The sequence below is a fragment of the Lissotriton helveticus genome, chromosome 11, assembly GCF_964261635.1.
Source record: "Lissotriton helveticus chromosome 11, aLisHel1.1, whole genome shotgun sequence".
NCBI classification, from domain to species: Eukaryota; Metazoa; Chordata; class Amphibia; order Caudata; family Salamandridae; genus Lissotriton; species Lissotriton helveticus.
Genome location: NC_136072.1, coordinates 1,031,975,693 through 1,031,997,125, shown reverse-complemented (window position 1 = coordinate 1,031,997,125; position 21,433 = coordinate 1,031,975,693). Strand labels below are relative to the sequence as shown.

Genomic DNA, 21,433 nt, shown 5'->3' with positions numbered 1-21,433 from the left:
AAGAAAAACCCAACCCTAAACAATAAAAAACAATAAAAAATCCAATGTTAGGTTCCCTATAGTGTATTACATTGTATTGGTTCCTAACCTGGTTAAAGTTGTGCACAGTGATAAAAACTTGATTAATATAAATGAAATAAATTTCCTATAGCAGCAGTTCCTACAATATTTATTGGTGTGTGCTCGCAGCCCCCACGGGGTCTGTCACAACAGTCACCCAGCCGGATGACCGCCCTGGACATTACCCACATGGGGGAGAGTCCACCACCAAAAATATTATTCTAATTTTAGAGCAAGCAAGTGTGGAGGTCCTCCGTCACATTCAACCCAAAGGGCACCTTAGAATTCAGCAGAAGAATATATTTTGTTTCGAGCTTCCTGAGCCTGGTTTCCCTGTCTCCACCCCGTCTGCTATTGATGACCGAATCGATAACCCAATATTTTAGACCCTTGTTGTTACTCTGATGTTGGTCTCTAAAATGGCGCGCCACTGGATACGTGCTGTCCTCATTTGTTATTGCTCGCAAATGCTGCAATATACGTTTGTGGACCGCATTCCTCGTGCTGCCGACGTATTGTAATCCACACGGGCAGCATAGGACGTAAATGGCGAATTCTGTCTTACATGTTAAGACTTGGGTTATCACATGATTTTTTCCAGTAAATCCATCCTTGTATGTTTTCTTATTAATGCCATGGGTACATGCCTTGCAGACCTTACAGTTATAAAAACCTTTATTTTTTTGCCACCACTCTGTTTTAATAAAGGGATCAGGATTAGTTTTAACAATGTGATCCCTTAAAGAGAGGGCCCTGCTAAAGGTTAATGATACTTGTTTAGGCAGTGCACTGCCTATCACATTATCTTTAAGCACTGTAGGCCAGTGTTTGTTCACTATTCTTCTAATTTGTCGATGTTGACTAGTGAACCCCGTTATTAACCTAAAACATTCAGGTTCAATTTTTTCAGGTATAGCTTTGTCCTGTCCCATATCTAGCTCCCTGTCTACTTTTCTAATCAGGAGCTCCTCTCTGCTCATATTCATGGATTTCTGGATAGCTTGATCGACCACTTTTCTGGAGTAGCCTCTCTCCAGGAACCTACTTCTGCTTTCACTCTGCGCCTGCTCCAGATCTATGGGGTTGCTGCAAATGCGTCTTAAACGCAGCATCTCCCCATATGGGATACTGGAGATCAAATGTATGGGGTGGGCACTCGCAGCATGAAGAATGCTGTTACCTGCCGTCTTTTTTCTAAATACCTTTGATTCCAAACGACTGCCCTTGATGTAGAGTTCGGCATCTAGAAATGTGACTTTTTCTTGGCTCAGAGTCGCTGTGAATCTGAGGTTCAGGGGATTGTCATTTATTGCCTCCACAAATTTCTGGGCTTCTTCATAGCTACCTCTTCATATGACGAATAAATCATCTATGAAGCGGAACCAAGCCACTAGATTGTTCCTAATGATATGTTGGTACCCATAGCCGAGGACCAGCTCCTCCCAAGCCCCCATGTGCAAACATGCGTAGCTCGGAGAGAAGCTGGCCCCCATTGCTACTCCCTGCTTCTGGCGGTACAGTTGTTGGTTAAATAAGAAAACATTGTTACTAAGACAGAAACTCAACATATCTAGCAACATTTTGGTATGTTTCTCATTGCCTGGTTCCCTTCTGGAGAGGTAGTAACGTATTGCCTCCAACCCATCGCTATGTGAGATGCTCGTATAGAGCGCTGTTACATCAAGGGCTATCAGCCAATCACCTTCCTGAATTTGTACTTCTTTAATCTTGACTAGAAAGTCCCCTGTATCGCGTATGTATGACCCCAATTGTTGAACATAAACTTGCAAAAAGTAGTCAATATAGATTGAGGTATGTTCCAGAAGGCCCCCCCGTGCAGATATTATTGGCCTTCCTGGAGGATGGTTGGAGTCCTTATGTATTTTAGGTATAAAATACAAAATTGGGGTAACAGGGTGATCAATCTTCAGATATTTGAATTCAGTATCAGTGATAAGTTTGGCTGATTGCCATTTGCATAGTTTGCGATGATATTGGTCTCTAATAGTCAATAACTCTCGATTATTGATTTTCTCATAGCATAGATGGTCATTCAGTTGGCTATATGCCTCCTTGTCATAATTGATTTTTGTCATGAGGACAACGTTTCCCCCTTTGTCACTATTTCTGATTACCAAATTCTTTTCCTTATTCAACTTTTCAGTCAATGCCTTATATTGTTGTTGTTGGGCAGAGTATTTGCGTTTTTTGCCTCCAATCTGGCTTTGCAACTTCTTTAACTCAGCTACAACATTTTCATGAAAAATATCTATGTTGTCTCTCAGAAGGATAGGATAAAATGTAGATGGTCCTTTAAATTGGGTGGTAGTTGAGATTCTATTACCACTCTCATCAATCCCCTTGTTAATTTCATTATTGCATGGGGTTTCTCCATATCCTGCTCCTTCAGTCTCCCAAAGTTCCCTCAGTATCCGAGTTCCTTGTGATGCTTCGGACTCCTCTATATCAACTGTTGGATTCATATCAGGTAATGTTCCATCTTTATTTTTCATAGCATAAAACTTGCGTAACTTGAGTTTTCTGACCGCTTTGTAAACATTACATCGTGTGCTAGCATAATCAAAATCACATGGGGATGCATAAGATAGGCCAAGTTTGAGTATATTCTCCTCTTTTTCTGTGAGTGACAAGTCTGTTAGGTTCACAACAGTACGGTTGGTGGTTCCATTTATTCCTGTTGGTGGGCATTGCTTCGCCCGGTTCCACCCCCTCTCTTCTTCTGAGATCCTCTTTTTTGCCAACCGCGCCCTCTGGCAGCGCCTGTAATTATATATCTTTGATTCCTTCCGCCTCCTCTCCTTCCAGCAAGAAAGTCACGGAACCGCAGCAGACAGGTTATTCATTAAGTTTTATTTTTAAAACACCATGTGCAAAATACAGGACGGCCTACGCGTTTCAGCTACACTTAGCCTTCAACTGGACCATAGAGTCCAGAGTGGTTTTAAAGTGTATGTGTGCAAGTACCCTTTTCTATGTCATTAAAACACTAGACAGAAAACCTTTCTCTCACATAATGAACCAGTATTGCCACCATTTTACCGCTGTTAGTTTTTGTGTTCATTTTATCTCTATTTCCATGTCTATTTCGTGTGAAAGGTAAAGTACTCTTTTCAAAACGAAGATAATTATCACCATATCAATTCATATAATATGTAAAGTACATTAATTGAAAAATTGTGATAAAGCGAAAACATTTTTCTAAGTTTCTATCCATGGAATTTTGAGAATTTACAAAATTTACAAAAATATACAAAAAATATACAAAATATATATGTATATATACCATTTGCGAGAACATGATCTTATTCAACTGACGTCAATATATTAGAGAGAAAAACTTTTTTTTACAAGTTTTTCTAAAAAAGGTATACATTTCATAAGTGGGTAGTTTTGCAAGTAGTCACCCAAGTTCTCAGACAGTTCTATCATCACCTTCAATTGTAAAGTACAAAAAACATCATCAAGAAGTTATACAAAAGAGACATAAATTTTCTCTCAACTGTCTGATTTCTCAAGAGTGCTACATGCTATCTACAAATCCCTCCATTTTGCGTCAATTTTTGCTAAGTTTTTGTATATATATATATATATATGATGATAATATGAAAAAAAGACAGAGAAGAAGAAAAATCCATATTTACATCCTATGTTACAACTATCCATACATCGCTGGGGGGAAGTTTTTTTCAGAATGTTCACAATCATTAAGCGTTGTAAGTTTGTGAATTCGTGCTGATATTTATACCGATATTTATACTAGTATTTACACTGATATTTACAAATGTACATACAGTTCTGCATCCAGATTGTGTCCATGTGGGTGCTCCGTACCCATCGCCATGATCATTCTTGACTCCATTTTCCGCAACTTCAATGTCCGATCACCCCCTCTCTCTGCAGATTTTATAATTTTCAGGCCGGAGTACTGTAATTTATTACAATCGCCCTGGTGACATTCATTGAAGTGCTTGGCCATTGGGTAATTAGGGTCGATGTTTTTGATCGCACGATATATATGTATATGTATATATCCAAACCAAAGAAAACTCCTTCTGGACCCCTTGCAACCCTCGAAGAGTGGCGTGCATGCCGGCGGAGTCCAGCTGACAGCACTGATGGTAGACTCAAATCAATAAACAGAAATCTGCACTTTACCTGTGGTCCGTGCTCTGTGTTGTCCATAGGAGAAGCAAGGAGTTGACTGGATATATATATATATATATATAATGCCGATAAAGGGACATCACAGGCGCTTGTCTTATTGGATCTGTCGGCTGCGTTCGACACGGTGGACCATAACATCCCTATCCACAGTGCCGAGCAAGCCGGCATCCGAGGCCTGGCTTCTGCCTGGCTCAAATCCTTCTTGTCGGGCAGAATGCAGGCGGTCCGGCTTGGTCCCTTCACAGCCGCACAGGTCCCATCTATCTGCGGAGTGCCTCAGGGATCTTCCCTGTCCCCTCTGCTTTTTAATCTCTATCTTCAGCCGCTTATTTTTTCCTTGAAGAGGTGGAATATCATCGTATTCAACTATGCAGACGATCTGCAAATCATTTTTCCGCTTAACACTCCCAATGCAGCCCTTGATTGTCAAGCAGTGATACTACACATCCAACATTGGATGAACTCCCACCAGCTTAAATTGAACCCGGGGAAGACCGAGTTAATCCTTCAAGGAAACAGTCTTACTCACTGGGGCCCACAGTTCTGGCCAACTGAGCTTGGCTCCCCGCCCGCCCCGGCTAAGTCAGCAAAGAGCCTCGGGGTCATAATTGACTCGGAGCTTTCTCTTAAGCCTCAGATTGGTGCGGTTGTGTCCTCATGTATGTTCCAGCTCAGAAAGATCAGGAAAGTTTCCCATCTCCTGACACCAGAGGCCCTGATACAAGTCCTGATTGCCCTGGTGCTCTCCCGCCTGGATTTTTCAAACTCCCTGTACTACGGCCTACCTAAATTCCTCCTTAATAGGCTCCAGATTGTACTGAACCAAGCGGCAAGGCTGGCCTATAAAACCCAGAAGTGGCAATCCGCGAGACCACTGCTTCACAGACTCCACTGGTTGCCGGTGGAGCAGAGGACTGCATTTAAGATCGGCTGCTTGACCATCAAAGCTGTGTTCGGGACCTCCCCTGCCTTTCTCAAATCATTGGTCATCCCTTACCGCCCGGCACGTAATCTTCGTTCCTCCGATCGCCTTTTGCTAGCTGTCCCTGCTACCAAATTTAAAAAAATCGGCGGTCGTAGATTTGCCTACCTAGCCCCCGCCCTCTGGAACCAGTTACCTCTCCCTCTTAAATCTGCCAATTCCCTTTTGGCTTTCAGAAAACTTCTGAAAACTCACCTCTTCACACAGACTGGCTAGACCCTCGTCTCTCCATCTCACTGGCACTCAGCCAGCGCCAGGAAACCTCTCGGTGTCAGTGCGCTATATAAGTACCCCCTAAGATAAGATAAGATATATATATGTATATATATATTTAATTCACAACGCTATGGCGAAACGCGTTGTGAATTAAATCAACACAACTCATATTGGGCTGTTGTGTCTTTTTCCTGTGAGCCTGTTTTATTGAAGGACATTGTGGAACATATATGTATATATATATATATATATATATTCCGCGCTCCAGGTACTGCCAGAAAGACGGGACACTCGCGGGTGGGTGCAGTCTGCGGTGGCAGAACCCCCGCATTAACATAAAGCTCAAAATCCTTCGAATTCGTGAGGAAAACAGCACTCGTGGGCAGGTTGGTGTTAAATCTCCCGTTTATTATTAACCAGAGTCAACAAACGCGTTTCGGCTGCAAGCCTTCGTCAGTGTTGATTCTAGCGCGCGGACCAACAGTGTATTTATGTCCATATCACATGTAGAGACGCATGACATAGAAAGGGGGACCAAAGCATACATACAATAGGTCGCGCCATCTTGGAGTGTGCAAATCGGACCAATTTGTTCATCAACAATGCATATCTCATTTACATTGTAGCGCTAATATTAAACATTATGTTTACACCTAATAATGCCGTGTATCGGCTTTTCATCCCGGGTGTTGTATCATATCACCTGTTATTAATATTATCATAAATATGAAACAATAATACAATTTTTCTTCACTTATGTGAATCTCAGAATCCCGCCGTGGATCGGCAAGTCACCCCTTGACAGCCTTAGAACAGGGGTTTTTTGGTTGATATAACAACAACAAACAGACAAATCCGGGATGTGGTATCTAACAAATTATAATGCTTCCGCTCGAGTCCCTCTATTCTATTGTGACCTTCTCATAAATACAGAAAAATGTGCGTTAACAACCAGAGTGATGCTCGTTCTCTTGGTGAAGTGCAGTTCTTCACGTATGTTTCACAAATGTTATCTGACCAAATATTCTAAACAAAATCAAATAAACCATAAACTCGAGCATATACAAAGAGAGATAGGTGATATAGGCTTATTGTTACCTATTCTATTTCATTACTGAGATTTAGATTTTCAGTGAATATCAAGTAGTGGTTCTCCTTCATTTAATTATCTGAGTTGGACAAGAAATAGTATCACAGTTTGTTATATTCATCTCATGCGCTATTTTTACTCTTCTCAGAAACTGTTCCTACTTCCCCAGATGTATAGCAAGTTCCTCTCCGCTGTTCAACCCTAGTGGTGACTTAGTCATCATGTCTATGATATACCTGGACTCCAGGCGTCTGAGTTGTTTCAGCCTATCGCCCCCTCTCACATTTGCCGGGATATAATCAAGTCCAAAATATTGCAATTTACTCCTGTCTTTATTATGTTTGTCATCAAAGTGTCTTGCGACAGGATAGGAGGGGTCTACTCTCTCGATCGCCCTTAGGTGTTCCAGTATTCTGATTTTAAGTGGGTGAATCGTACTGCCCACGTATCTGAGACCACATGGGCAGACAAGGCAATATACAGCGAATGGTGTGCTGCATGTGAGAAATTTCTTAATGGGCTTTGTCAGCTCCGCCCCCGGTATCCGGTATGTGAACGTTCTCTTACTACCTGCGCAAGCTTTGCACTTACCGCAGGGGAGGAAGCCCTTCATTTCAGCCAGTGTGTTTTTCTTAGGTTTCTTTTTTTCATAGTGACTTCTGACCAGGGTGATGCTCTTACATGTGAAGATTTAAGAGGCGTGGAAAATCTTGAAAACCTCAGACTCGAACAAGACACACAAGGCTCACAAGAGGATAATATGGTCAACAGAGCCACGAGGAATGATATAGCTCAAGAAAGAGAAGAAAGTGCACTCAAACCGGCCTCCACCTTCTGCCCGGTAATGCCATGGGACACAATTGATTCATTCTCCGAAACAGTTCTGAAAGAGCTGACGGATATGAGAGGGAACCAAAGAACACTGAAATGGCAGGATAATATCTCAGTACAAGAAAGAAAAGCACTCAAAAGCCTACAGGAGGATGAGGAAATTATCATCAAACCCTCGGATAAGGGTGGTAATGTGGTGCTTATAACTAGAGACTATTACCACAAAGAGGCCCTAAGACAATTATCGGACACTAACTATTACCAAAAAACAGGCACTGAACAATATAACAAGAGCGTGTTACAATACGATGTACTCGTGGGCAAATGGTACAAAAGATCTATGCTAGGAAGTGAGGAAAACATCTTCTTACGTAGTAATAACCCGATAATACCTACTTTTTACCATCTCCCCAAATTGCATAAAAATGCCACTGAACCACCAGGGAGGCCAATTGTGTCCTCAATTAATGGACTTACAGAAAATATGTCCAAATTCATTGACAGGTTTCTATTTCCCCTGGTGATCCAACTGAAATCGCACGTGAGAGACACAAAAGACTTTTTATCCAAATTGGAGGATTTGGTTTGGGATCCAACATATTTGATCGTGGTGCTGGACATAACCAGTTTATACACTAACATCAAGCACGAACTGGGGGTTAAAGCCATTGAACATTTTCTTAACAAGAGATCGGCAAGATTTGCTTTACACAATTGCATGCTACTGGAGTTCGTGGAATTTTGCCTAACTAATAACATCTTCCTGTTTGATGACCAACTGTATACACAGGTGTCTGGTACTGCGATGGGCACCTGCTTTGCTCCCAGCTACGCGAATTTATTCGTGGGCTGGTGGGAGGAGCGGGTGCCCATGGCACTTGAGACCAGCGGACAGGAGACGGGTAGGGTGGTGAGGTGGTACCGATACATTGATGACCTCTTCATCGTGTGGCAAGGGACGGTGGAGATGGCTCATCAGTATGTCGAGGTTCTTAACAACAATACCTGCGGCCTGTACTTCTCGGGGACAGTTAGTCCGGTGGCAGCGGACTATCTGGACCTGAGGGTGTTTGTCGAGCAGAGGAAACTACACACCTCCCTTTACCGTAAACCCACGGCAGGGAACTCCATACTAAGGGCAGACAGCAACCATCCCGTCAGACTAATACAGAGTATCCCCTACGGGGAATTACTCAGGTTGAAGAGAAATAGCAGTAGGGATGAGGATTTTGAAGTAGCAGCCAAACAATGTGTGGAGAGATTTACCGTAAGAGGATATGAGACTCATTCCTTAGAGAAAACACTTACCAAAGTAAGGAAGATACCAAGGGCGAGTCTACTACAATCTAAAACGCTGAACAAAGACCCAGACACAGGGGGAAAATTTCCGATGATTACATCTTACTCCACGCAATCCTGGAACCTTAGGAGAATATTTGCCAAGAATTGGCATGTTCTCTTAACGGATCCGGTGATCAAGGAGGACATCCCTTCTAAACCCCAAATAACTTTTCGGAAGGCAAGATCACTCAAAGACACCCTGGTCAGAAGTCACTATGAAAAAAAGAAACCTAAGAAAAACACACTGGCTGAAATGAAGGGCTTCTTCCCCTGCGGTAAGTGCAAAGCTTGCGCAGGTAGTAAGAGAACGTTCACATACCGGATACCGGGGGCGGAGCTGACAAAGCCCATTAAGAAATTTCTCACATGCAGCACACCATTCGCTGTATATTGCCTTGTCTGCCCATGTGGTCTCAGATACGTGGGCAGTACGATTCACCCACTTAAAATCAGAATACTGGAACACCTAAGGGCGATCGAGAGAGTAGACCCCTCCTATCCTGTCGCAAGACACTTTGATGACAAACATAATAAAGACAGGAGTAAATTGCAATATTTTGGACTTGATTATATCCCGGCAAATGTGAGAGGGGGCGATAGGCTGAAACAACTCAGACGCCTGGAGTCCAGGTTTATCATAGACATGATGACTAAGTCACCACTAGGGTTGAACAGCGGAGAGGAACTTGCTATACATCTGGGGAAGTAGGAACAGTTTCTGAGAAGAGTAAAAATAGCGCATGAGATGAATATAACAAACTGTGATACTATTTCTTGTCCAACTCAGATAATTAAATGAAGGAGAACCACTACTTGATATTCACTGAAAATCTAAATCTCAGTAATGAAATAGAATAGGTAACAATAAGCCTATATCACCTATCTCTCTTTGTATATGCTCGAGTTTATGGTTTATTTGATTTTGTTTAGAATATTTGGTCAGATAACATTTGTGAAACATACGTGAAGAACTGCACTTCACCAAGAGAACGAGCATCACTCTGGTTGTTAACGCACATTTTTCTGTATTTATGAGAAGGTCACAATAGAATAGAGGGACTCGAGCGGAAGCATAATATTTTGTTAGATACCACATCCCGGATTTGTCTGTTTGTTGTTGTTATATCAACCAAAAAACCCCTGTTCTAAGGCTGTCAAGGGGTGACTTGCCGATCCACGGCGGGGTTCTGAGATTCACATAAGTGAAGAAAAATTGTATTATTGTTTCATATTTATGATAATATTAATAACAGGTGATATGATACAACACCCGGGATGAAAAGCCGATACACAGCATTATTAGGTGTAAACATAATGTTTAATATCAGCGCTACAATGTAAATGAGATATGCATTGTTGATGAACAAATTGGTCCGATTTGCACACTCCAAGATGGCGCGACCTATTGTATGTATGCTTTGGTCCCCCTTTCTATGTCATGCGTCTCTACATGTGACATGGACATAAATACACTGTTGGTCCGCGCGCTAGAATCAACACTGACGAAGGCTTGCAGCCGAAACGCGTTTGTTGACTCTGGTTAATAATAAACGGGAGATTTAACACCAACCTGCCCACGAGTGCTGTTTTCCTCACGAATTCGAAGGATTTTGAGCTTTATATATATATATATATATATATATATATATGTTCCATATGAAGCGCCCGAAAATTGGAGACCCACACACGTCGTGTTCTGTAATTTATTCCGTGAAGCAGCACAGCATACAACTCCAAAGGCACAGCCAGTTATTTTGTCCGTTGTTCCCCCTACGCGTTTCAGGCGTCCTTCCGCCCTTGCTCACGGGGATGGCTTGTGAGGAAAGGCAGCATGACAGGTGTGTGTGTCTCCAATTTTCGGGCACTTTCATATGGAATATATATATATGTATATATATATAAATCTCCAACAAATGCAGGTTTTCCCATTTGACTGAGACCACTGGAAACAACAAATTATTCCTTTGTCTTTATTGGCAGCATGCAAGCACAAGACCGACAGCAACTCGCCTCCAAGTTCATAGAGCCAGACACGTTTCGGGAACCTCACTGTCCCTTCTTCAATGGCATAAAGTTCAAACAAAAATGAGAGCTCTGCTGTGTGTGTGTGTGTATATGTATATGGATGTGTATATATGCATGTATATATCTATGTATGTATGCATGTGTATATCTATACTACTATTATAAAGAGAGACCTGTGTCCTTTGAGCCAGGTTAACTCGAAAAGTACACCACCAATCCAAACACCCAAGACATCTTTGAAAACCTCAGGGCAAGCAGAAGGACATAGGCTATATAAAAATAAAAAATATACGTTCTTTAAAAAATGTAGGAATAAAAAAAGTAGTCCCTTGCAAGTAGCGCCGGCTGCGACGTGCGTGATGACATCGGGAGCGCGGAGAGGAGCGGCGTTCAGGAGCAACAGGAAGAGCGGCAGACATGAGCGCGGGGAGGAGCTGCAGACAGGCGGGGAGGAGCGGCGAGCAGCGGACAAGCGGTGAGGAACGGCAAGAAGCGGAGGAGCAGTGGAGCGGTAAACTCAGCAGCACGGGGAGGAGAGGCGGATGAGGTAAGTGAAGCAGCTGCGGGTGCGCACCTAGGGACGGGCAGAGGGACGGGCGGGGGCCATGAGTGCCCGCAAGCCTTTTCCTCAAAGTCGGGACGTCGGGGAGACCGCGGACAAGAGCGTGGGCAGAAGCGGCCAGGACCAACAAAACCGGAGCAAGGGAACACTGTAAGTACGCTCTGCTGCTCCCGGCCGCTCTGCTGCGCCTCTCCTGCTGCGATGCTGCCCCCAGCCCCTTCTGCCCCAGGCAACGCTGGGGCGGGCTGCTAGTATGTATATATGTGTGTGGTTCAAAACAAAGTTTACCATACTCTGCGCCACTCATTTGAGATGTCATCAGTGATGTCATCAGTCATCAGCGATGTCACTGACCATGTCATGAGCGATGTAATATGTGACGTCATCAGCAGTGCATTGCTGGGGCGCGAGTTATAGTTAGCTGAACTAACTAGAATGGATGAATTTCTCTGGTTTTGTACGAGTGAAATGTCCAACTAATTATAACTTTCCCTAAAACCTATGTTTTTTTTCAGTGAATTTCTAAGGTTTTTTAAATGCTAGTTTCTAACTATGCCTGCAGAGGTAGGACATGTGAAGAAAGAAGAAAAACACACAGAAAGAAGCAAAAGAAATGCAGAAAGAAGCAACAGAGGAGCACAAAGAGGCCTTTTTGCAAAATCATCCTGTGCCCACAACTTTTTCAGAAAGATACTGGTGGTAACTGACTCTGACTAACCAGGCCTAGAGCCAGTGCTATGCTAAAAGACACTTAGGATACAGTGAAAAAACCTACATACACTAGGGACACTATGCGTTGGGGTACCCCTGTGATTAGCATGACCTCTTTTGTAAGGCCCTAGTACATAATAGGGCTGGGGAATTAAAACTGCCTCTAAGTCAGAGGTGCAGGAATATGCTACTTTAACTAGTAGTCGCGTTTGCAGAGTGGTGGAGAAAGGCTGCTGGGCGTTCAACCAATGCTCAGGAATTCCGCTTCGTAGGACTTACAGGTGGTACCAGGAGGGATTATTGGTCCCCAAACTCCCTCAGGACTAAATTGGACTTCATCCTCCATCCCGTAGTCTGCCACGAGGCACATTGGCAGAGTGGTAGAGAAAGGGGGCCATGGCCTCCGAAGACGTCTTAGCAATCCCACTGTGTGGGACATACTGGAGGTAACAAGAGGGGTAGTTGGCCCCCAAGGACATCCTTGGGGGCCAACTTCCCAAACTATTACCTCCAGTCAGTCCCACACAGCAGCATTGGTAAGTACTCGTACCAGGCCACGCCCACTTTGCCCACCACTCTACAAACGCGCTCCCTGGCATGCTCTTGGATGCAGATTGAAGTCCCCTTCACTGCTGGGGGTCCTTTAGGGACCAACTAGCCTACCTTTTACATCCAGTAAGCCCCACGCAGTGGGATTGGTGAGAGATAGACAAAAGCCATGCCCCCTTTCTCCACCACTCTGCAATGCGCCCCCTGGCGTGTTGTAAGTTGGGGGATTAAGTCCCCTTGAATCCTGAGGGTCCCTGGGGTCCAACTAGCCCACCAGGTACCTCCAGTAAGCCCCACAGAGCTGCACTGCAGAGAGGTGTAAAAAGGGGCGTGGCCTGGACCACCTCTCTGCAATGCAGACCTGTGACATTTACTGGAGGTACTTGGTGGGCTAGTTAGCCCCCAGGGGCCTTCAGGATTGAAGGGGAATTAATTCCCCAACTTAAAACCCCCTCCAGGCCCATGGGTTATAATGGGCTTAAGACCCTCTACACATCAGAACAGTTGGGGTGTACTCCTGGAGAGTCTGACAGCTAAGTGCACTGTTATATTGAACCTGGGCAGGATGATGGAAGCTCGACAGTCTGTGGTGAAAATCACACGTTTACCTCAAACCTGAACCTGTCTTACTCTTGCCCCTGAAGGCTGTTAAACTGGCCAGAAGGCTGTTAAACTGGCCAGTATTTGGCGCCGCTGTCAGTTCAGCCCTTTAATGTCTGTCCTATACAAATGGTGAATATCAGATATTAAATCACATTCGCTATACATTGAGTCATTAGCCTCATATAGCTTGTCTTGATGTTCCTTACGAAATTAACTACAGTGTCGGATTGCAACTGGGGAAATATTGTCTAGCTGTTTTTAGATACAAACTGTGTTTGGAACAATGAGGACTTCCTCGCTTGGCAATGTGTGACCCAGGGCAATTGACAACACCTGCCCATGCGGTAAGTGCTGTATGTCGCACGTATTCGACCATACTGTAAAACTAAGCACTGTCTCTACAAGAAAAAGCCTGGTTCAAAACGTACTACCAATTATTGCTTTCTGTATCTTATTCAACTTCTTAAACAACGTGTGCCCAAGAAAGTCAGAATGCCTGACTTTTCGTACCAATGGCAACAAGGTTTTACACGAATTTATGACGAATGTCTCAAACCAGTTTATTTGTACAAAATACAAATATTGCTACTTCCATAATCTTAAAATGGGCGGGCAGTGACCCGAATTCCACTGTCTCACATAAAAGTGACTTAAAACATTTCGGCTAAAGAAATGATCCCTGTGACCCTGTAGGTGCATGGAGTTCATACCCATGGGAGGGACTCCCCGCCGAGGAGGGCTGTCCGGACAGCGCACCCCAGAGAGACGCCAGGGAGAACAATATCCCTATACAAACCAAACTTAAAATAAATAACATTAGAAATTTTAAAGTTATTATGCACAACTTCAATTTTTCTGATCTTGTTTTGTTGGTTTTAGGACTCCAGGCACTTAACCACTGCTAACCATAGCTAAAGTACATGTGGTCCCTCCCTAAACATGGTTTGATTTACCTATCCATAATTGATATATTTAATTTACTTAGAAGTCCCAAGTAAAGTGCACTACATGTGCCTAGGGCCTGTAAATCAAATGCTGCTAGTGGGCCTGCAGCACTGATTGTGCCACCCACTAAAGTAGCCCTGTAAAACATGCCTCATGCCTGCCTCTTCAGAGCCTGTGTGTGCAGTTTACCCTGCCATATCAACTTTGCATTTAATGCCCTTTGCCAAAACCTTAAACTCCCCTTTAATTACATATGTCACCCCTAAGGTAGGTTGTAGGTGGCCCATAGGGTCGGGTACTGTGTAATTAAAAGACAGGACAAGTAATTTTAACTTGTATTTGTCGAAAATCACCAAAATTCGTTTGTCACAACTTTGAGGCCTATCACTCTTATAGGATAACATTGGGTATTCCTTATTGCAAGCTGTAATTCCTAAATGAGAGGGAATGGACCTATCATGTTTGGTGCCTATGGAATAGTAATGATAAATCCTCTTCAATGGCAAAGTTGGATTTATCATTACAATTTTAAAAATACCACTTTTAGAAAGTTGACATTTTTCTGCTCAGTCCTGGGTGCCAGCAGTCTGTTTCCAATATACGTCTGGGGTAGGTGACAGCTGGGCATTGTGCTTTCTCTCTAAACAGCCACAGACAAAGGGAGCTAGGTGTAACTGGATCACCCTTCACATCCTGATGGCCCATCCTGGGCAGGATGGGAGGGAGGAGCTGGACACAGCCTCTGACTTACACCTGACTTAGGCTGTCCCCCCACAAAGGACTGCTTAACCCCCTGTAGTGAGTCTGAAGCTAGGGCTAGACAGTAGGACCTCTGTGCCCTCTTTGAAGTCTCCACCACTTCAGAGGCACCACTGGGTATAAGAAATTGACTTCTGACCCGATCACTTCAATACACTTCTGGACCGGAACCCACTCTGTCAGGAAGAACTACTACTGTGCTTAAGTACTGCTGCTGTGGAAGACTATTGCCTTTCTGTCTTGCCCTGCTGCTCTCTCTGACTGGATGAAGACTTGACCTCCATCACTAAACCCAGAGTGACTCCAAGGGCTAGCTGACTAGTCTCCTGTTCTAAAATCTAAAAATCAGGAACACCAAAGTCTTCTACAATGCTCCTGAGCCTAGGCCATTTAAAGAGTGTAAGAAAATGGCTCTGCATATTCTATGCCAAAGTAGGATATGTGTGCATAGAGTCCAGTGGTTCCCCTGAGGATTTAAAGAGGCTTAAGTAGCTAATACTAATGCTCTATTTTGTGGTAGTGTGGGCGAGCAGGTAGGCTTATCAGAGGGCAGTGCGAAAATTTGTTGTACAAACACAGGCAAGTAATGTTACACACACTCAGTGACTAAATCCAAGTCCAATGGTTTGTAAAAATATTAGTTTCAGTATATTTATTTTATAGAACCAAAGATACTTTGTTGCAGTAAAATATGCTTTGCAATATCACTGTTTTTAAATGTAACAAGTGGACACAGTGCATTTTTAAGTCAGTACAATGTTATCCTCTGGGAGGAAAGCACTGTCAGCAATATGCAGGTAAGTAAATGATTAATGATATTGTGCTTTTGTATGAATAATCAGTTCAAGGCTAGGTTTAGGTAAGCGAACTCAGTGCACTACCAATGGCATGGGGGCACAAGGGTGCAGAGGTCAAACTTTGGATCTGGTGCCAATGTTATCTTCTGGAGAAATGGGGCAATCAAAGTGGTACCATTTGAAGGTGAGTAGCATGGTTTTTGGAAACCAATATCCAGGGGTTAAGATAGGCATAGGGGTTTGCCACAAGGCAGCACCAGCGGCACCGGGGCTTACGGATGGAGTGCCAACACAGCGTCAGGCACCCGATGCAAACCAATGGGCACTCTCGAACTTAGAAAAAGGCTGCAGGCTGAGGCCAGGAGGCTGAACAAAAAGAAACTCACAGCTGCACAGGTAAGTTGGGATGTGCTGGTGTGACAGGACACCGTCTGTAGACATCCCCAAGGCACAGGGGGTTTGGCTGAAGGTGTGTCCTTTGGTGTTGGAAGTCAGCTTACTAGTGCGGTCGCAGTTGGGAGGGGAAGGGAGTCATCGTGCAGAGACTGCAGGCGTCGACATGGAGTCCAGCAGGAGTCAACCCATGAGGGACTCTTGCTCAGGATGACTTGGGGAATCTTTTCTGGACCGGTGGGCCTCTTGGACTCGGGACCTGGGTGTCGAGTGCAGAGGTGGTCGCCTTTGTGGTTCCACAGGCAGAGTCTTTACTTGGTTTTCTTCTTGACAGGTGTGCTGTCCACAGGAGATGAGGAGTCTTTTTAGAAGGCAGGCAGTCCTCCCAGGGTTCAGGATGTCACTGGGCTGCGAGACAAGTCTCTCTTCTGCAGCTGGGTCTTTGAGGGCTGCAGACAGACTGGCAGGGCTGTTGCCAAGTCAGTCGGTGTCTTGAGTCTTCGGTGCTGCATGGCTCTTCTTTGTCCTCTTCTTCATAGGTCGCCGACAATCTGAGCATTAAGGTTCAGGGGTGCCCCAAAATATGCAATTTATTGGCGTTACAGCGGTTTGAAGTTATTAGCCAATGGGCTACTTACCTTTAGGGTGACTACACCCAATGTATGTCCACTCTCTCTGGGGAGGGATTAAGTTCAGTCAGGGCACCTTAGGGGTGGTCGTGGCTGAGAGGGAACACACCTCATGCTCACCAATTGTCCTGCCAACCTTGCTGCCAAATGCAGGACTTGGTCAAGGGGGCGGGCATCTCCACTAGCTGGAGAGCCCAGGGTCAGCATAACAAAAGGCAGGAAGCCTTTGAAGCTCACCACTGTGCTATGGCTCAGACCTCCCTCATACAAGACTAGTCAAATTCATCAGTTATTGGTACCGGAGATAATTATACCTTACGCCCCTGTAATGCAGTGCTTATGGCCTCACATATTACATCACAAATGGAATCTCAAACAACCTCACTGATTACATCACTGATGACATCATCCCCAGAACCACTCACACAACCACTCCTACTCACATTCCCATACAACCTCTCATATACCACTTACATACCCATTCACAGACCCATACCAGTATTCACATAGCCACACACTCCTCCACCAAGGCTAATACACACCCAGTCACTTGTACAGCCACTCAAACAACCATTCACTCACCCATACATCAACTCATGCAAACGGTCCCCCACCCGTACAGCCATTCACATAGCCACACACTCAGCCTTACACCTACACACACCCACTTATTTACCTACACAGTCACTCACACACCCACTCACTCACTCACTCACTCATATAGCCTTTCAACACAGCCACTCACTCACCCATACAAGCACTCACACACCGCCACTTAGATACCCATTCACACATCCATACATGCACTCGCACATCTGCTCACTCTCCCATACAGCCATTCACACGTATATTTACTCTCCAATATAGGCACTCACACACTAACCCACTTAACCAAACACCCACTCAACCAGCCACCGACTCAACCCATACAGCCATTTACACACCGAGTCACTCACTCATACAACGATTCCGATATCACTCACTCACTTACTCACCCACCCATACAGCCACTGACACACCCACTCACTAACCAATACAGCCACTCACACAGCATCTCACTCACCCACACACCTACTCACACATCCACTTTTAATCCCATACAGCCACTTACACACCTATACACACAAGGATACAGTCACACAGCTACTCACATAATATATGTTAGAAGTAGTATCACTCAGTAGTAGTGTACCTGGTATACTAATTTAACTTTTGTAGTAGGTTACTATTTATGTTAAACACCCATACACTCTTAAAGAACACTTACACTCACCAGATGATGTAACCAGTGATGTTATCAGTGATGTTATTTGAGATGTAATTGGCCATTTAATGAGTGATGTAATATGGGGTCCATTCGGATGGCGGCTGGACATCCCGGTGGAAACGGGACCGTCCGCCACGTGTGCGGCGGTCCTGCCATAGCAATTATGATGCGCCCGCCACAGTGGCGGGCGCATCCAGTATTTTTAACATTGTGGCGGGCGGTGCTCTCAGCACCGCCAGCCGCAATGCTAAAAATGCACGTTGTACATTTCAATGCACAACATGACAGGCACCGTACGGTGCCTGTCATGTTGTACATTGAAATGCTGTGCGTCCCCCACCCCCCTTCACTCTGGGTGCCCGCAAAGCAAAGACCATATGCCTTTCCGTGGCGGCATTGCCGCCCTGGAAAGGCATACCCCGAAGCGATTGCTAATATGGCGGGCGCTGTCTGATAGACACCGCCACCATATTAGACCTTTTCCGGCGCGGTCGCAAGGCGACCACGGCGGAAAAGCGGCGGACGGTCCCCCCAACCATTGTAATATGGCGGGGGTAAATTGCTGGCGGACGGTGACGGATGGTGGATGGATTGCCACCGCCTGCATGGCGGTGGCGATCCGTCCGCCATCCTAATTGGCCCCTTTGTGAGGTCATAAACAGTGCATTGCGGGGGTGTAAGTTCTAGTTAGCTCAGGCACTATAACAACTGTATTTCACTTTTGTACGAGGGAAATCTGAGTCTAACTATAACGTCCCTGTAACCTTTGCTTTTTTCAGTGAGTATATATATATCTATATATTTTTATGACTTCTGTGAGGAGACCTACGATGCAGAACCGGGATTGCAAAGAAGTAACATTTGATTTTTTTATTATTTAGCATTTTTTAAAGTTTTTACACCATATCAAATAACAGTGTAGACGAATACATGCCTCCTTAAAAATAGAATTCAAGCGATACTTGAAAAGCAACGTATATTTATAGAGCATACTAAAAGAAAATTAGTTAATGAGCAACATAAGCAAAAGGGGGCTAGAAAGAGAAGTGAGAAGACTGCCAATACTGATACTTAACCAGGCCTAATTACACAGGGACGAAAAAATGCAGGGTATCATAAATACCCAAGCTGCCATATCACATGTATTAAAGGTCGGTGGATTTGGTGATCCACTGACACTGCAGCAGCTTAAATTTATCAGGGCTGCCTACCAAATGTGCTTCTAACCCATCCAAACTAATCTTTAAGGTGCTCAAAGATTTGATGGGGAAACGGGCAACCTCGCTGCAAATCTGCACGGACTCTCATTGTGAAAGTCTGGCTTCTTTTTTCGTGGAGAAGGTGCAGGCAATCTATCGAGGATTTATACCATCTGTACTCGGGGATGAACCTAGTGACGTGAAGGTTTCGGTTTCCGAAACTCTGTCCTCCTTGCCTGTCATGTCTGTTGAGGTTTTTGACACTCTGAGCCTCAAAATTAAATCTGGTTCTCCCTTAGATCCGCTGAAGCCGGAGCTTATGGCTCTTCTCCCGCCCCTCTGCCGCGAGCCCATACTGGACTTGATTAATCTTTCGCTCAGCGAGGGCGTGGTTCCATCCTCCTGGAAGCAAGCAGTGGTTAGCCCCATTTTGAAGAAGCCCAGCCTTGACCCCCTGCTTCCTGAGAACTATCGGCCCATCTCTCTCCTGCCTTGGACCGCCAAGGTCACTGAGGCACACGTGAACTCCATCTTGTCTGCCCACCTCTCTCGTAATAATATCCTTGACGAGAGTCAGAATGGTTTTCGCGCACAACACAGCACTGAAACTGCTCTGCTCTTTATGACCGAGCACTTGCGTTCAGTGCTGGATGCGGGGCAGACAGCGGCGCTCCTCTTGTTAGACCTGAGCGCCGCGTTCGACACGGTGTCTCATGACATTTTGATGTGGCGCCTAGAGGAAGTGGGTATTGAGGGGAAGGCTCTTCAATGGTTCCGCTCTTTCCTTTCGGACCGGTTTTTCAAAGTGGCCATTCCACCTGGTCAGTCCTCTTTCCATCCTTTGGGACTGGGAGTCCCTCAGGGCTCTGCGTTGAGCCCCACTTTGTTCAACCTGTATGTGAAACCGCTGGCTGCGGTCGTCAGACAATGTGGCTTAACCATGACATCGTACGCCGACGACACGCAGCTGGCGGTGACACTCAGTGGGGACCCTGAGGTGACGCGCCCAGATTCCGTGCAGGACTAATAGCTGTGGCAAACTGGATGCGCAGTAATTGCTTACAGCTAAATGCTAAGAAAACCGAGGTCCTGATTCTAGGGAAGCAGGCGGAACTCTGGGGAGATCAGTGGTGGCCTCCTGAGTTGGGGGTGTCCCCCGTCCCAGCGGCCGAAGTTAAGAACCTGGGGGTCTGGCTGGATTCTAGCCTCTCTTTTACCAGCCACACAAAGAAGATTGCAGCCACCTGTTATGGTATTCTGCGAGGACTGCGTCCAGTCCTCAAATTCTTCGACCCTCCTACTCGGCAACTGGTGGTCCAGGCCTCCATCCTCTCTCGGCTGGACTACGGGAGTGCACTGCTGCTTGGAGTAAATCAGGCTGAGGCTACTAGGCTACAGAGGGTGCAGAATGCCGCTGCGCGGGCCATTGTTGGCCTCCCGAGACGTTGCTCTGTCTCTGCAGTCCTGACATCCCTTCACTGGCTGCCAGTCAGACAGAGAATCAAATTCAAGGCTCTCTGTCTGACATTTAAGATCCTGAAACTCTCGTCGCCTCCTGCCCTTGTGGGCCTTGTCGCTCTCTATGTCCCCACGCGGTCTCTCAGGTCTGAATCTCTTCTTCTGGCGATTAAACCTAGGTTCAGACTGAGTAGGATGGGAGGTCGCTCCTTTTGTGTTTTAGCGGCTGGATTATGGAACTCCCTCCCTGTCCATATTCGTGCCCTAAATAGCCTGACTCTCTTTAGACGCGCTATAAAAACCCACCTGTTTGCCTCCACTGACTGATTCCCTCTTTTCTCAGCATCGATCTGTTGTGTTGTGGTTCTTGATCAGGCGCCAGGACGCCCCTTTGCTGGGGCAGCTGTGCGCCTAATAAAAGTTATTAACATAACATAACATAACAATGATATCAACGAAACGCACTTCTATTTGAACTGAGTTGTAAATAAGTGACTAAGTACAATATGCTTAAAGGCATACGTTACATGAACTAATGAGAAGCTACATCTGAGTTTTCCGCACTCAGGAGGCAGTTTATGTTCCCAAGTAAGCTTACGGGCATGCAGGGTCTTGATCATCACATTTCATATTCAAAGTTAGATTCTTTGTGGTGCTTAGAAACTTAGTGATAATTAATCTAGGATATGACCTTTCTAAATCCTCATTCTCAGTAGCCCTCCACAGGTTGTCTCTGAGGATTTATAGGATATGATTAGAAGTGGTCTGTAAAATTGCAATCCCTGTGTAAACACCTGTTTGAACAGGGATCACACTATAAGGGGTATGTGT

General features: G+C 45.0%; 1 protein-coding gene across 4 annotated transcripts in view; it reads left to right on the top strand.

Annotated features, from left to right (window-relative positions):
* Positions 1-21,433, top strand: part of ACAD10 (acyl-CoA dehydrogenase family member 10) — a 524,903-nt gene that overhangs the window by 321,390 nt on the left and 182,080 nt on the right. The gene's annotated exons all lie outside the window — the stretch shown is intronic.